Source organism: Capricornis sumatraensis, chromosome X, assembly GCF_032405125.1.
Source record: "Capricornis sumatraensis isolate serow.1 chromosome X, serow.2, whole genome shotgun sequence".
NCBI lineage: Eukaryota > Metazoa > Chordata > Mammalia > Artiodactyla > Bovidae > Capricornis > Capricornis sumatraensis.
Genome location: NC_091092.1, coordinates 136,816,736 through 136,822,674, shown reverse-complemented (window position 1 = coordinate 136,822,674; position 5,939 = coordinate 136,816,736). Strand labels below are relative to the sequence as shown.

At 44.8% G+C, this 5,939-nt stretch overlaps 1 pseudogene; it reads left to right on the top strand.

Annotated features, from left to right (window-relative positions):
* Positions 1–4,006: 4,006 nt before the first annotated feature.
* On the top strand, positions 4,007–5,468 carry LOC138071969 (aldehyde dehydrogenase family 3 member A2 pseudogene; annotated as a pseudogene).
* The last annotated feature ends 471 nt before the right edge of the window (positions 5,469–5,939 follow it).

Below are 5,939 nucleotides of genomic sequence, written 5' to 3'. Positions count from 1 at the left end.
TAGTCAGAGAAGGAGATGTGGCGATGGCAGCAGAGGTCTCAGTGGCAACATTGCTGGAAAGAAACCAGGACCCAAAGAATGCAGGCAGCCTCTAAAAGCTGGAAAAGCAAAGGAAACATTCTCCTCAGAAAATTCCAGAAAGAATTAGTCCTGCTGAAACCTTGATTTTAGGCTTGTGAGATCCATTTTCAGACTTCTAACCACAAAACTATAAGATAACAAATTTATGGTTTTTTTCAAACCACTAAACTTATGGTAATTTGTTAGAGCAGGAATAGAAAATGAATAGATAGTTTTTATAATGGGCTAAGAGAAAAATCATTAGAATATAACTTTTTACTCACTTCTGTTGGAATTAAAAATAATGAGGCTGAGATATATAACTTTCTGGTGAGGCTGACTATATAAAAGTATAAGTATATAAGTATATACTATATATAAGTATCAAGACTAGAGAATTTGGAGTGGTTTTTAAACAAGGTACATCACAATCTGAGATGATGATGAAAAATTCAGATTTCCAAGTCCTTCTCCAGTCCCACTAAATGGACTTTATGGCTAGGACTTGGGACTCAGTATTTTTTTTAAACAAGTATCTATATTAGTTGTCTTCTTTGCCAACAAATTACTATGCATTTAGCAGCTCAAAACAACACAAGTTTATTAATTCCCAGTTTTGGTGGGTTAGAAATCTTGTCATGCCTGAGCTGATTCTACTACTTCAGGTTCTCCTAAGGCTGTAATGGATTCACCAGCGGGGGATAGAGCCTCATCTGAAAGTTAGACTGTGGAAGGATCTGCTTCCAAGCTCACCCAGATTCTTGCCCAAGTGCAGTTATTTAACAACTGTTTGACTAAGGGTCTGGATTCCATGCTGGCCACTGGTTGGAGGCTACCCTCAGTTCCTTTTTGGATAGACCTGTCCAACATGACAGTTTGCCTTCTCAAAGCCAGCCAAAGAGAGAGTTTGCTAGCAAAACAGGGGTTACAATCTTAGTAATGTTATTGTGGAAGTGACAGCCCATCACCTTGCCCATATTCTATTGGTTAGAAGCATGTCACAGGTCTTGTATCCATTCAAGGGAGGGGATCACACAACAGTGAGAAAACCAGAAGGGGATCAGTGAATGGGTGGTGGTGGGGGCCTCTCCTTAGAGTCTTTCCACCATAGCATTCCAATGATTCGTGTGTACAACCAAATGAGGAAAAACACTAGCCAAGGAGAATAAAAGAGGAGAAGGAAACAATGATTTCATTTGGGCCTTTGACAGGAAGCGGACATGAAACAGTTCAAGACTGCGGGCTCAGTAGTGTCCTTTCCATAACCAATGGTATGGGTTAGCACAGTGTTTGGGCACTGGAAACAATCATTATCATACTCCCAGGCCTCTCTCTGCTGCCAGCTCAGTTATTTGCTGTCCCTGAGCTGACCTCAACATTTCAGGGTAGCTACCTAAGTGGGAGGCAAAGAGATGAAAGAGCAAAGGGGGATAAACTGACATGGTAAGGTGGGGTGGTCACTGAAATTCATGAGTTTTGATTATTTTCCCTTTCTTGTCAAAAAAATGTAAAATCTGCCCTGTTACAATATAAGAGAATCCTTTTCACAATGTATGTGACTGATTTTAAATACTAATTAATCCTATTTCAGGCTCCATCACATTTCCTCAAACATGGAAATGAGAGTCTGGCAGAAACACTGGCATGTGCTTGCCAGGCCCTCCTGGGCCCAAAACTAAACATTTCCCAGCCTCTTGCAGTGAAGTGAAGCAAGGGAATGGAGCTGGCCTGTGCCAAGCAGCCTGGCTCCTCAGGCCTCCTGATTGGTTTCGAACCTCTCTCTGCACTCACCTCCTGGCCAGATGCTGAGAACACAGCAAAGGCCTCTGAGACCCTAATAGTGATGGCGCCACTAGAATGAAGGAATGTGGATCCTCAGACAACTACTTCCTTTCTACTGTCATGGGCCACCTGTGCTGGAGTCAAATGCAAGTGAGTCATCAACCGTTGTGGGAAGTTCATTTCATCAGCTGAATTACTTACCTGACTGAAACAGCTGTAGTAGGACAAATGTGACATGCTGGGTATAGAGGGACATGTGTAACAGAATACGTCACAAGGGTGGTGATGGGGGCACACACTCTCTGTGTTCTTCCCTGCTAAACTACAGGTTAGGCTGGATCATGCTACACACTGGTTCTCTCTCTGTGGATCTTGAAGTCCTTTCTCAAGGAGTCTGTATGACAACAGTGGGGCCTCCAATTATGACTCAGACACTGATTCTAAGGAGGCTGATTGCCTGGAACTGACATACTTCCACCCATCCAACTTAAAATGACATGGCTAGAAGCTCCTGCCATCAACTTGGATTCCCAGATGGAGTTCTGTCTCTCCCCAGAGAGAGTTTATTTTTTAAATATAAAGAACTGTTCTTTATTCTGAGGATATTTCTTCTCAATCTTCTTTTATTAATTTTTAAATTTATTTATTTTCAATTGGAGGATAATTGTTTGACAATACTGTGTTGGTTTCTGCCATGTATCAACATGAATCAGCCATAGGTATACAAATGTCCCCTCTGTAATGAACCTCCCCTCTATCTGCCACCCCATCTCTGGTTGTCACAGAGTACTGGGTTGTATGAGCTCCATGCATCATACAGCAAATTCCCACTAGCTATCTATTTTACTTATGGTAATGTATATGTTTGCATACTCCTCTCTCAATTTGTCCCACTCTCTCCACCTCTCACTGTGTCCACAAGTCTGTTCTCTCTGTCTGAGCCTCCACTGCTGCCCTGGAAATAGGTTCATCAGTACCATCTTTCTAGATTCCATATATATGTGTTCATACATGATATTTGTTTTTCTCTTTCTGACTTACTTCACTCCGTACAATAGGCTCTAGGCTCATCCACCTCATTAGAACTAACTAAAATGCATTCCTTTTTATAGCTGAGTAATATTCCATTGTATATATGTACCACAACTTTCTTATTCATTTGTCGATGGGCTTCTTGGTTGGTTCCATGTCCTAGCTATTGTAAATAGTGCTGCAGTGAACACTGGGGTACACACGTCTTTTTCAATCACAGTTTCCTCTGGGTATATGCCCAGTAGTGGGATTGTTGGGTCATGTGGTAGATTCATTCCTAGTTTTTTTTAAGGAATCTCCATACTGTTCTCCATGGTGGCTGTATCAATTTTCATTCCCACCAACAATGCAAATAATGCCAGTTTGGTCCAAGCAGAGGTTGGCTACACCCTTTGCACACCATGAAGTGGAAAGCTCGCTTCCACCTGAAGGTTCAGTGATGGCTCAGGCCCACTGTCATCTCTACATTAACATACTAACTTGTGCCATTAAGGTACTAGCCTGTCTTGTGTCGAGATCTACGACTTGCATTTTTTTTAAAAAAAGAAAAAGAATGCTGAAGTCATTAAGTTGCAAAGATCTTGATTTGCAATCATGCAGTACTTGGAGGAAGCAACTATTGGAAAATACTTTACTTTCCATTGAGGTTTTTAGACAGTGATAATCATGATCGTGGTCATAGCAACTCCTATGATAATGTCATTTGTGTAAGGCCTTTGTGCTCAGCATATCATGTTTTGTACAGTTTTATTTAAACTTCTGAAATAAAGTATTGGTATTATATTGCCATGTGCTGATAAGAAAAGTGACTTTCAGAGAAGTTACCACACAGCTAATATGTAGGAGGAGGCAAATCTAATTTCAAAGGTGACATTATTAACTCTGTGTGTGCATGTATAATGAATAGATTTTACAATGAATAGACTATATACATACACACATACAGATATGCAGTGAATATTTCAATCACATATGTATTTATGTGTATATGTGTAATGAATAGACTTTAAACCATATTTATATGTATGTGTGTATACATGTATGTATTTAATAGAATTTAAACCTACTGGCTGGGCGTCGGCCAGGCAGTTGGCATCGGCTGAGTCAGTGTGTCAGGGGCTGAGGACCGGCTATGGAGCATGAGGTCCAGCAGGTTCGCGCGGCTTTCAGCTCCAGCCGCTCTCACCCCTTGATGTTCCGGCGGCAGCAGCTCGAGGCCCTGCGCGCGACGGTGCAGGAGCGTGAGAAGGACATCCTGGCGGCAATTGGTGGAGACCTGAGCAAGAGCGAATTCATCGCATACAGTCAAGAAGTCATTTCTGTGCTTGGAGAAATTGATCTCATGCTGGAGAAGCTTCCGGAATGGGCTGCTGCTAAGCCAGCTCAGAGGAACCTGCTCACCATGCTGGACGAAGCCTACATCCAGCCAGAGCCCTGGGGGGTTGTACTGATTATTGGAGCTTGGAACTATCCCTTTGTCCTCACCATCCAGCCCCTGATAGGAGTCATTGCTGCAGGAAATGCTGTAATTATTAAGCCTTCCGAAGTAAGTGAGAATACAGCCAAGCTCTTGGCTAAGCCCCTCCCTCAGTACTTGGACCAGGACCTATCCGCCGTAGTCAATGGTGGCGTCGAGGAGACCACGGAGCTTCTGAAGCAGCAATTTGACCACATTCTCTACACGGGAAACACAGCTGTTGGAAAAATCGTTATGCAGGCTGCTGCTAAGCATCTGACCCCTGTGACCCTTGAACTGGAAGGGAAGAGCCCATGCTATGTGGACCGAGACTGTGACTTGGACGTCGCCTGCCGACGCATCACCTGGGGCAAGTTCATGAACTGCGGTCAGACCTGCATCGCCCCCGACTACGTGCTCTATGAGCCGTCCCTCCAGGACCTGATCATGCGGAAGGTGCAGGAGGCCGTGAAGGAATTTTATGGAGAAAATGTAAAAGAATCTCCTGACTACAAGAGGATCGTCAATCTTCGTCATTTTAAGAGGATACGGAGTCTGCTGGAAGGACAGAAGATAGGTTTTGGTGGGGAGATGGATGAGGCCACACGCCACATAGCCCCAACAATACTCACTGATGTGGATCCTGACACCAAGGTGATGCAGGAAGAAATTTTTGGACCAATTCTTCCAATAGTGCCTGTGAAGAATGCAGATGAAGCCATACAGTTCATAAATGAATGCGAAAAGCCCCTGGCTTTCTACGTGTTTTCTCACAACAGTAAGCTCATCAAGCGGATGATCGATGGGATGTGACACCGGCGGCGGTGTCACAGGCAATGAAGTCATCATGTACTTCATGCTCAGCTCTCTGCCCTTCAGAGGTGTGGGGTCCAGCAGGATGGGAGCGTATTACGGAAAACACAGTTTCGATACTTTTCCCTATCAACGTCCCTGTTTATTAAAAACTCTCAAACAGGAAGGCGCGAACCAACTCCGGTACCCTCCCAACAGCCAGTCGAAGGTGGACTGGGCGAAACTTTTCTTATTGAAGCGGTTCGACCAAAGGAGACTCGGCCTCCTGCTACTCACTCTCCTGGGCGTCCTGGCTGCCGTGCTCATCAAGGCCGGATACTGCTGATGGACCCCAGCCACCTCCTCATCATCTCTGCTGAATTATTATTCTGCTCAGAGGCTAACCTACCAATCATTTTAAAATCGTACCAGAACTTTTTAAGAAGATATGCAAACGCACCATCCTCGCCATTCACCATTAATAAAACTCACTGCTTCAGCCAAAGTCCCCCACTTACCTCCCTCCCTCTGGCCCCCTAGGACTGAGCATGCTCACTTGGAGAACTTGCGTTCCTAGACCTCTGGGCAGGGACAAGGAGGGCACTGGGTGAACCCACATTCCCAGACCTGCTCAGTGACTCTTTACCAGGGACATGGAGCTTGCCACCCCCACCCCCACCTTCAGGCAGCACCCCCTGAAGCCTTCCAGATACTGCCCTGCACGTTTCCAGGTCTCAGTCTAGAGAGGTGAGGCGAGATCTCTCAGTGTCCTCGGGGTTTGGGGCACTAGAACTGGGGGGGGGGTCCCTGTCCCCAA